This window comes from Neovison vison, chromosome 2, assembly GCF_020171115.1.
Source record: "Neovison vison isolate M4711 chromosome 2, ASM_NN_V1, whole genome shotgun sequence".
Taxonomy (NCBI): domain Eukaryota; kingdom Metazoa; phylum Chordata; class Mammalia; order Carnivora; family Mustelidae; genus Neogale; species Neogale vison.
Window position 1 is genome coordinate 166,424,366 of NC_058092.1, and position 12,135 is coordinate 166,436,500.

General features: G+C 42.7%; 1 protein-coding gene across 3 annotated transcripts in view; it reads left to right on the plus strand.

Moving 5' to 3' along the window:
• ASAH2 (N-acylsphingosine amidohydrolase 2) overlaps positions 1 to 12,135 on the plus strand; it is a 110,377-nt gene that overhangs the window by 21,741 nt on the left and 76,501 nt on the right. The gene's annotated exons all lie outside the window — the stretch shown is intronic.

A 12,135-nucleotide genomic window follows, 5' to 3' on the forward strand; every position in this document is an offset into this window, starting at 1 on the left:
CCTTTTGGCCTGACAAGTGCTGGAAAATCTGCTGATAACCAAGTGGGATTTCCCTTATACGTAACTACCTTCTTTTCTCTTGCTGCTTTTAACATCCTTTCTTTATCACATTTGCCATTTTGATTACCCTGTCTTGGCGTGGACCTCCTTGGGTTGATTTTGGAGAGGAAGGTCTGTCTCTGGGCTTCCTGGATCTAGACATTGATTTCCTTCCCTGGAGTAGGGAAGTTTTAAGCTATTATTTCTTTAATTTTCTGCCCCCTCCCTTTCCTCTGTCTTCTTCTTCTGAGATCCCTATAATGTGAACAATGTGGTATTTTTTCCATGGTTGTACCATGCTGGGTGGGGGATGCTATGCCTCTGAGATTTATGTAGAAGGAATTACATCAAAAGATCACCTTGTCCCTGAAATGAAGATAAATGCAACTGTAACCTGTTTCCCCCCAGTCTGCCTTCCTAATCTTGTATGACAAGCAGGTCAAATTTGTCACTTGTTCGGCAAGCAGGTCAAATGCAATAAATCCATATCCATGGTTTTGGAAAAAGATAACAGAGAATAATTTCCAAATACTCTGCAAAGGTTATATAGAACCACGGTGGTTTTCTAGCAGTAGGACAATTGGGAAATTTTTCAATTCCATTCTTATCTACTTTCCAACCCTCTGCATGTTTTGAAAATAGCAAAGACTCAGTCTCTTCCCAAGGCTGAGTCTGTCAGATTCTAAAGGGGAGATCATGAGTACAGCCCAAGAGGAATACACCAAGAAAAGAACTGTGCTGTAAGGTTTAACTGCATGGAACCCACCACTCTTGGGCATCCACATTCGGCCTAATTAATATAATAACTCACTCACATCATGCTGTAGGGTTAGCAAAGAACTTTAAAAATATATCGTCTAGGGGGGGACAAGATGGCAGGGTACTAGGAAGAGGCGTCTTTTCAGCTGGTACCCCAAAGTGAGCTGATTACCTACCAAAGAACTCTGATCACCCATGAAATCAGCCTGAGATCAGAATTATACACGTCTGGATCTCTACAGGGGCAGAAGACGCCAGTGAGCAGGTAAAGCGGAATGGGAACAGCGGACTGATATCGGAAGATAAACAAAAGGGGGAGGGAGCCACCAGAGGCGACCGGTGCGAAAGTAATACCCCGATACGAGCGAGAGCGCCCTGCGTCTGGGGACCAGCAGTAACTTGGAGACTGGTTGAAAGCACTCCAAAAGAGCAAAGGATCGTGGGGGCAAATTGTGGGAATCGGGGCGGCTAGGGACAGGGGCTTAAGTCCCCGGTCCCAGACGGCCTCCCCGGTGCGGAGGCAGAGAGAGTGCGGCGGCAAAACCGGCTTCTGGTCCCTAAGCCGCCAGCGCGCCCCAGAGCGCGTGGGTTCCGGCTCCTGTGAGGGGATGGGAGCTAGCGCACTAGCCCTACCACAAAGCTTGAGATGCGCGTGCACGTCCCTCCAGCTCTCCTGGGTTTCTAAGGCCCAGGGGCGCTTCTTGACCCGGGCCATTGTTTCAAAGTCTAAGCCGCGCGTGCGCGAAACTCTTCCCCGGACAGAGGCGCACAAAAGCCCAGCCTGCGGCTTACGGACCAGCGCCCCGTTCTCAGTGCCCCAGACACGCGCCCGACCCACAGCCGCCTCTGAAAAGAGGTGCGCGCAAGCCGGGCACTCCCAGCCCCAGCTGGCGGCAAAATCTCAGTGTGCAATCGCTGCTTGGAACCTCTCTGGCGGGCAGGAGCTCCCAGACAGCCGCCACTGCCTTGGCTTTGGGGACGAGCAAAAGATCCTGCGCCCCCAGGGTCTTTAACTTGGAACCTGCACTGCCAGCGTCCAAGGGGGAATTTATTCAGCTTCTGCACCCAGACTGAGGCTTCTCTCTGAGACGGAGATCAGGAAGTGTTCCAGGGTGCACCTTGACTGCACCAGAGTTGATACATCCAGCTACATCTGTTCAGTCTTCTCCCACCAAAATGACTAGGAGGAGGAATGCCCAACAGAAGAAAAATACAGAGGATGGACCTTCTGCAATAGAGCTAACGGCTATCAACATAGACAATATGTCGGAAAGAGAATTCAGGCTAACAATTATCCAGGCAATAGCTAGGTTGGAGAAAGCCATGGATGACCAAACAGAATTGATTAGGGCCGAACTGAAAGCGACCAGACAGGATGTTCACAATGTTAGGGCGGAGCTTAAAGCTACCAGGGAGGAGGTTCTCAATGCTCTCAATGAGTTCCAATCCAATCTAAACTCTCTCAAAGCTAGGGTAACTGAGACAGAAGATAGAATTAGTGATCTGGAAGACAAACAGATAGAGAGAAAGGATCAGGAGGAAGCCTGGAACAAACAGCTTAGATCCCACGAAAGCAGAATTAGGGAAATAAGTGATGCCATGAAGCGTTCCAATGTCAGAATTATTGGAATTCCTGAAGGGGAGGAGAAAGAAAGAAGTCTAGAAGATGTCATGGAACAAGTCCTTCATGAAAACTTTCCGAATCTAGCGAATGAAACCAGCGTTCATGTACTAGAGGCTGAACGGTCTCCACCCAAGATTATACACTCCAAAAAAACATCACGACACCTGATAGTCAAATTGAGAAATTATAATTGTAGGTATAATCTCTTGAAAGCCACCAGGGCAAAGAGGCTCCTTACTTACAGAGGGAAGCCCATCAGAATAACGTCAGACCTGTCCACAGAGACCTGGCAAGCCAGAAGAGGCTAGCAAGATATATTCAGGGCACTAAATGAGAAGAACATGCAGCCAAGAATACTTTATCCAGCAAGACTGACATTCAAAATGGATGGAGAGATAAAGAGTTTCCAAGACCGGCAAGGCTTAAAAGACTATGCAACCACCAAGCCGATACTGCAGGAAATATTAAGGGGGGTGCTATAAAAGAGGAAAAACCAAAGAATAGCATTGAACAGAAATATAGAGACAGTCTACAGAAAGAAAGACTTCAAAGGTAACTCGATGTCAATAAAAACGTATCTATCAATAATCACTCTCAATGTGAATGGCCTAAATGCACCCATAAAACGGCACAGGGTTGCAGATTGGATAAAACGACAGGACCCATCCATATGCTGTCTACAAGAGACCCATTTTGAACCTAAAGATACACGCAGACTGAAAGTGAAGGGGTGGAGAAGCATCTTTCATGCCAATGGGACTCAAAAGAAGGCTGGGGTAGTGATTCTCATATCAGATAAATTAGACTTCAAACTAAAGACTGTAGTCAGAGATACAGAAGGACACTACATAATCCTTAAAGGGACTATCCACCAAGATGATCTAACAATTGTAAATATCTATGCTCCCAATATGGGAGCAGCCAATTACTTAAGAAAACTGTTAATCAAGATAAAGAGTCATATTGATATGAATACACTAATCGTAGGTGATCTTAACACGCCTCTTTCAGAATTAGACAGATCATCGAAGCAGAAAATCAATAAAGAAACAAGAGCATTGAATGACACATTGGACCAGATGGACCTCATAGATATATACAGAACATTCCACCCTAAAACAGCAGAATACTCATTCTTCTCAAGTGCACACGGAACCTTCTCCAGAATAGACCACATACTGGGTCACAAATCAGGACTCAGCCGATACCAAAAGACTGAGATTATTCCCTGCATATTATCAGATCACAATGCTTTGAAACTGGAGCTCAATCACAAGGAAAAATTCCGAAGGAACTCAAACACCTGGAAGCTAAAGACCACCTTGCTTAAGAATGCTTGGATCAACCAGGAGATCAAAGAAGAACTGAAACAATTCATGGAAACCAATGAGAATGAAGACACTTCTGTCCAAAACCGGTCCTAAGGGGAAAATATATAGCCATCCAAGCCTTGCTCAAAAAAATTGAAAAATCCAGAACACACCAGCTGTCTCTACACCTTAAAGAACTGGAGGATCAACAACAAATCAAACCAACTCCACACATAAGAAGGGAAATCATCAAGATTAGAGCTGAGATCAATGAGGGAGAAACCAGAGATACAGTAGAACGTATCAATGAAACTAGAAGCTGGTTTTTTGAAAGAATCAATAAGATCGATAAGCCACTGGCTACACTAATCCAAAAGAAAAGAGAGAAATCCCAAATTCATAAAATTATGAATGAAAAGGGAGAGATCACAACTAACACCAAGGAAGTAGAAACAATCATCAGAAGTTATTACGAACAGTTATATGCCAATAAGCTTAGCAACCTAGATGAAATGGATGCATTCCTGGAAAAATATAAACTACCAAAATTGAACCAGGAAGAAATCGACAACCTGAATAGACCGATATCTAATAACGAGATTGAAGCAGTGATCAAAAATCTCCCAAAAAACAAGAGCCCAGGACCTGATGGATTCCCTGGGGAATTCTACCAAACCTTCCAAGAAGAAATAACACCTATTCTCCTGAAGCTGTTTCAAAAAATTGAAGCAGAAGGAAAACTTCCAGACTCTTTCTATGAAGCCAGCATTACCCTGATCCCCAAACCAGGCAAGGACCATACCAAAAAGGAGAATTTCAGACCAATATCACTGATGAATATGGATGCTAAGATTCTCAACAAGATCCTAGCCAACAGGATCCAACAACACATTAAAAAGATTATCCACCATGATTAGGTGGGATTCATCCCTGGGCTACAAGGATGGTTCAACATTCGTAAATCAATCAATGTGATACAACAAATTAATATGAGAAGAGAGAAGAACCACATGGTCCTCTCAATTGATGCAGAAAAAGCATTTGACAAAATCCAACATCCGTTCCTGATTAAAACGCTTCAAAGTATAGGGATAGAGGGAACATTCCTGAACCTCATCCAATCTATCTATGAAAGACCCACAGCAAATATCATCCTCAATGGAAAAAACCTTGCAGCCTTCCCATTGAGATCAGGAACAAGACAAGGATGCCCACTTTCACCACTCTTGTTCAACATAGTATTAGAAGTCCTAGCAACAGCAATCAGACAACAGAGAGAAATAAAAGGTATCCAAATTGGTAATGAAGAAGTCAAACTCTCTCTCTTCGCAGATGACATGATTCTTTATATGGAAAACCCAAAAGACTCCACCCCCAAACTACTAGAACTCATACAGCAATTCAGCAGCGTGGCAGGATACAAAGTCAATGTGCAGAAATCAGTGGCTTTCTTATACACTAACAATGAAAATACAGAAAGGGAAATTAGAGAATCGATTCCATTTACTATAACACCAAGAACCATAAGATACCTGGGAATAAACCTAACTAAAGAGGTAAAGGATCTATACTTGAGGAACTATAGAACACTCATGAAAGAAATTGAAGAAGACACAAAAAGATGGAAGACCATTCCATGCTCTTGGATCGGAAGATAAACATTGTTAAAATGTCTATACTGCCTAGAGCAATCTATACTTTTAATGCCATTCCGATCAAAATTCCACCGACATTCTTCAAAGAGCTGGAGCAAGTAATCCTAAAATTTGTATGGAATCAGAAGAGACCCCGAATCGCTAAGGAAATGTTGAAAAACAAAAATAAAGCTGGCGGCATCACCTTACCTGATTTCAAGCTTTATTACAAAGCTGTGATCACCAAGACAGCATGGTACTGGCATAAAAACAGACACATAGACCAGTGGAACAGAGTAGAGAGCCCTGATATGGACCCTCAACTCTATGGTCAATTAATCTTCGACAAAACAGGAAAAAATATACAGTGGAAAAAAGACAGTCTCTTCAATAAATGGTGCTGGGAAAACTGGACAGCTATATGTAGAAGAATGAAACTCGACCATTCTCTTACACCGTACACAAAGATCAACTCAAAATGGATAAAAGACCTCAGCGTGAGACAGGAATCTATCAGAATCTTAGAGAAGAACATAGGCAGTAATCTCTTCGATATCAGCCACAGCAACTTCTTTCAAGATACGTCTCCAAAGGCAAAGGAAACAAAAGCGAAAATAAACTTCTGGGACTTCATCAAAATCAAAAGCTTCTGCACAGCAAAGGAAACAGTCAAAAAAACAAAGAGGCAACCCACGGAATGGGAGAAGATATTTGCAAATGACAGTACAGACAAAAGGTTGATATCCAGGATCTATAATGAACTCCTCAAACTCAACCCACACGAAACAGACAAACACATCAAAAAATGGGCAGAAGATATGAACAGACACTTCTCCAATCAAGAAATACAAATGGCTATCAGACACATGAAAAAATGCTCATCATCATTAGCCCTCAGGGAGATTCAAATTAAAACCACATTGAGATATCACCTTACACCAGTTAGAATGGCCAAAATTAACAAAACAGGAAACAACATGTGTTGGAGAGGATGTGGAGAAAGGGGAACCCTCTTACACTGTTGGTGGGAATGCAAGTTGGTGCAGCCTCTTTGGAGAACAGTGTGGAGATTCCTCAAGAAATTAAAAATAGAGCTTCCCTACGACCCTGCAATTGCACTCCTGGGTATTTACCCCAAAGATACAGATGTCGTGAAAAGAAGGGCCATCTGTACCCCAATGTTTATAGCAGCAATGGCCACAGTCACCAAACTATGGAAAGAACCAAGATGCCCTTCAACGGATGAATGGATAAGGAAGATGTGGTCCATATACACTATGGAGTATTATGCCTCCATCAGAAAGGACGAATATCCAACTTTTGTAGCAACATGGACGGGACTGGAAGAGATTATGCTGAGTGAAATCAGTCAAGCAGAGAGAGTCAATTATCATATGGTTTCACTCATTTGTGGAGCATAACCAATAGCATGGAGGACAAGGGGCGTTAGAGAGTAGTAGGGAATTTGGGTAAATTGGAAGGGGAGGTGAACCATGAGAGACTATGGACTCTGAAAAACAGTCTGAGGGGTTTGAAGTGGCAGGGGGGTGGGAGGTTGGGGTACCAGGTGGTGGGTATTATAGAGGGCACAGCTTGCATGGAGCACTGGGTGTGGTGAAAAAATAATGAATACTGTTTTTCTGAAAATAAATAAATTGGGAGAAAAAAAAAATATATATCGTCTATGTGAACCTTGCAGCAAAGTAGGTTTTTGTTAGTCTCTATCTTTCTAATAAGAAAATGAAACAGAGAGATTAAGGTCACTGTGAAAAAAGTCTCAATCTTCAGATTCCAAATTCCACTCCTTCCCATGTATTCAATCTTTAGCCTTTGTCTTTTGCCCTTTGTATTGAAGGCAAGACTGAGTAAGTTTGGGGTGAGAAACTCTGCAGCCCTGGGAGAGTGTATCTATTTTTTTCTATGAGAAAACCAGGACAATATTTCTGGGAACAAAAGCTTTGTGAACCCCCCCAGGGAAGGAGAGCCACAGCATACTACTCTGTGACTTACCATCTTTTTCCTGTGCTCTGCCACTATGGTCAGAGCTGTGACCTCCCTCCCAGAAGGAAACTGGGCTCTTCACTGCAGTGAAGTACATCCATTAGTCTCATTCTCAAGTTCAATGTATGACAGGTGCAGAAGGGGTTTAATACAAAACAGTCTCTCCAACATGGAACAGAAAAGACCTCTTTTCTATTGCTTGAGGTTTGAGGTCCAGATTCAACACAGCCAAGTATAAAGGTGAATCTATAAATAGCATCTGATAATGGGGCTGCTTTGAGGTTCAATGAGATTTTTCCTTTCTTTGCAAACCGTATAAGGTGGTAAGTTTCCAGTATGGCAGCCCTGCATACCTAAAACTGGTTTCTTTTCTGACCTAATGAAGAATTCATTGTGTCAGACTGCTCAGCACTTTTTGTTTTAAAGATTTTATTTATTTATTTGACAGAGAGAGAGAGAGAGATAAAGAGATCACAAGTAGGCAGAGAGGCAGCCAGAGAGAGAAAGGAGGAAGCAGGCTCCCTGCTGAGCAGAGAACCCAATGTGGGGCTTGATCCCAAGACCCTGAGATCATGACCTGAGCCGAAGGCAGAGGCTTTAACCCACTGAGCCACCCAGGTGCCCCGTGCTCAGCACTTTTAACTTTGAAAATGTTCCCAGAGGCAGCTTGGCATACAGTTTCCAGCAATTAGAATGCATATGTTCTCCAAAGGGAGGTCCAGTGCTCACTTTCATGAGATTTTTCTTGGGCAGGTTCTCAGAGGTAACAGAATCTACACCAGCTAGCTCAAGAGGAACAGGCTTTATTAGGGGATAGAGATAACTTGCCCAATCATTGTGAAAGATCAAAACAGAGAATTGGGGTTGAACTTCCAGGAAAAACTCTCCAACTTAAATATAGACCTGAGCTGCTGAGGGAAGGGGTGCTTTGGTAATGGTCCTAGAATAAGGAAGTGGCTATAGCCTTTAGAAGAAGCCACCATACTGCTTTCTCAGAGCCATGCCGCCACGGTCCCAACCAACAAAGCAGATGTGTGATACAGAGAGTGTCTCTTCCCATGTGGCTCAGTTCTGAATCAAATTCTCACCCTAGTGCATCTGAAAGGCAGAACTGAGGCTGCATCTTGAACTCTAAGCAAGTGAGCATCTGGCGTTGGCCTGCCAGCTGGGTTTAGAAAGGGTGTTGAGAGAAGCCCTCTATAAAGCAAATAGTGTTTTAAACTGCAGCTCTTCCCTCCACTTGCATACTAAAGAGCAAGGCTTATTTCCCATACATCTAGCTTCCTACCTCTCCCTTTATCAATCACTCACCCATTTATCCAACGATACATGTATCCATCCATCCATCCATCCATCCATCCAATTTTTGAACTTTTGGTATTCTTTCTTTTCTTTTTCTTTTTTTTTTTTTTAAATAATCTGTTTCAGATTCTTTAAAATCTGTGTCTAAAAGATAAGGACTGTTTAAAAGCTCTGACTACAATACCATTAGCATGCTAACATTTTTAACAATAACCCCTTAAGATCGTCAAGTATCTAGTCAGTATTCAATTTTTCATAATTATCTCCTAATTTTCAAAACCAGTTTGTTTGAATCAGGTTCTAAATAATGAGGGCCTCACAGCATGAATTGATGGGCACATCTCCCAGACTCTTTTAATCTACAGTTTAGAGTGCTTGAGGAGAACACAACACCCCAAGGCTTGCAATATTCATTTGTCTATCTTCAGGTGACTTATGTAAGCATCCAGTCATGATCATTGTCTCGCTCCATCACTTCACTAGGGGTTTGCAAAGCATGTAGTTTCTTGGTTTGTCATTCTTTCCTCATTTATTTGGGTGGAATATTTCAAGTGTGTGAAACTATCCCCCATCAATAGTTTGGCTTCCAAAGTAAATTTACATAGGAAAAGTAGAATACATTCTTGATCTCCCGCCTTTTTTTCTTACCAGTTTTCAGAAAAGCAAAATAGAATTCATTATTTTAAAGGTAGCATCTTTTACAGGTAATTGAACTTTCTTTAAGTATTATTATGATATCATAGATTTAAGCAAATTTGGTTTGCATCAATCTACTGACATTTTTAAAAAAGATTTTATTTATTTATTTGACAGGCAGAGATCACAAATAGGCAGAGAGGCAGGCAGGGAGAGAGGAGGAAGCAGGCTTCCCACTGAGCAGAGAGTCCAATGCGGGGCTCGATTCCAGGACCCTGAGACCATGACCTGAGCCGAAGGCAGAGGCTTTAACCCACTGAGCCACCCAGGTGCCCCTCTACTGCAATTTTTAAAAACAACTGATGTCCAAGTTGAGCCTTTTGAGAGGAAACCTCTAATTCTTTTTCTACAATTCTAATTTTCTTGATCATCACCTTGGCCTCCTTGATTCCTGGTGTGAAAACATGCTGCAGGTTTCATTCATGTATTTCTTCTTGTCCCAGAGGTAGAATCAGCCATTTCTTCAAGGATCTCTTGTTCCTTTTAGTAAGAACAGTATTAAGAGATCACAGTCTATGAAACAATTGCTTCTCGGCCTTTTGGCTGAGATCAAGTGTGGATGTTCTATGAACTAATGTATGTTTTTAAGAAGTAATTTATTCCACGGGGTGCCTGGGTGTCTCAGTGAGTTAAAACCTCTGCCTTCAGCTCAGGTCATGATCTCAGGGTCCTGGGATGGAGACCCACATCGGGCTCTCTGCTCAGCGGGGAGCCTGCTTCCCCCTCTCTCTCTGTCTGCCTCTCTGCCTACTTGTGATCACTCTCTATCTGTCAAATAAATAAATAAAATCTTAAAAAAAAAGATTTCGGTGAGTGGCAAGAGAACTTGTTGAGAAATCTGGAGATTTGGCTCACATCCTGCAGTAAGAATTGCTCAGCCACGCTCACTTTGAACCATCCTTTCCTGTTCTGGAAGCCATGTCACCCTTTTGTATGTGTTTCCTCATACAAACACACGTATGTTTTTTCCTCATACAAACACATGTATGTTTTGTATGTGTTTACTCATACAAACACATGTATGGGTGGAGTATGAGCACATGGAGCGTAAGCACATGTCCTGGGGTAACGCATAGAGTAGGACCGTCATTCTTATCCTAGCAAAAAGATTTATCTGAGGGCCATTCAGACAGAAATCAAATCTATGTAGACATGTAACGACTGGCAGTGAATTTATCTTCTCCTCACTGCCCCCTGTGGTCCTGGCCTCAGGAGCCAGCTGGTCTGAAGTCTACTGCTGGTCCCCTTGGCCCAACATCACTTCTCCACTGGCTTTGCCCCAGTGCTTGACAGTCCCTTGATTCTCACCCCTTGGTATTTAGGGATGGTTCTTCAAATGTTGTCTGGGAAATGATATATGATCTACTAAGCCCTTATTAAAATGATCTTACCGGACTGGACTGCAGGTCACCTGCTAAGTCTTGGTGAGAATGAGCATGGCAGGGCTCCTTTTCTTGGGGCAGAGAGTGGTGGAGAGGTATGGAGGGGACAGTGGGGGGCTCCATTGTAAGGGAGAAGGGCGGGAGACGGAAGTCTGATGACAAGTCACTAATGGGTGTCTATGGTTTTAATCTGCCTGGATTTCATTCTAGAGAATTGCCCTTCTGGTCTCGTTGAGAGGTTTGTTTAAGTATCTCCTCAAAGGAAAGGATATGTCTATGCTCTGAGCTGGGCCAGTCAGATGCTGTTTCTCAGCACCTGAATCTTGAGTAGCGAGACATAAAGACCTAACCCATTTCCATGGTAGTCACTCCTGCCACCTAGATCTGTCCAGATCTCTGGCCTTCTAGAGTCTAGATCTTCAACTTCTTTTGCTGCCTTTCAGTGAATTTACTTCTCTCTCTTTCCACCTCTGCTTAAGTTAGCTGGATTTGGCTTCTGCTCCTTGACACCAAGAATTCTAACATCAATGCATGCAAAAACAAAACAAAACAAAACAAAAAAACAACCCAAACTGGTTTAATACCATAATTTAACCTGCTCCCCGCTGTGTCGCAGAGAAGTAGCTAAGCCAGATTATTGAATGCACTATTGGGAGGCACTTATAGATCTAATACTTCCAGTGGACTTTGGGGGCTGGTCTCTTTTAAGCCTGCAAGGAATAAAGTGCCCTATGTGTTCTTCAAACTTCTTCCCGGACAGCTTGGATTTAGTAGAGAAAAAAGTGGTGTATGGAGGGGAGTAGTTTGGCCTATTTCTTCCTCTTTTTGTCTCTTGTGTGCCACTATTTAACGTCATACTGTTATACAGTATACATTCTTCAAGAGAAGGTAAAACATTTTATCTTCCCCCCTTACAAAAATGCACAAGGCTCTTATAGAAAGTACCAAGACTCAAAAAGATGAAAACAAAACTCATAATCTTACCACCAGATTACTTCTTAACATTTTGCTGTGATTTCTTTCTTTCTTTTCATTTTTTTAAAAAAATATTTTATTTACTTATTTGTCAGAGAGAGAGAGAGAGTGTAAGAGAGCAAGCACAAGGAGGAAGAACATCAGGCAGAGCTAAAAGCAGTCTCTCTGCTCAGCAAGGAGCCTGATGAAGACTCAATCCCAGGGCCCTGGGATCATGACTGGGGCTGAAGGCAGATGCTTAACTGACTGAGCCACCCAGGTGTAACTGCTGTGATTTCTTACAGTTTTTATGACCACACACATATAAATAAATTCTACTTTAAAAAATTGGATTATAGGGGCACCTGGGTGGCTCAGTGGGTTAAGCTGCTGCCTTCGGCTCAGGTCATGATCCCAGGGTCCTGGGATCGAGC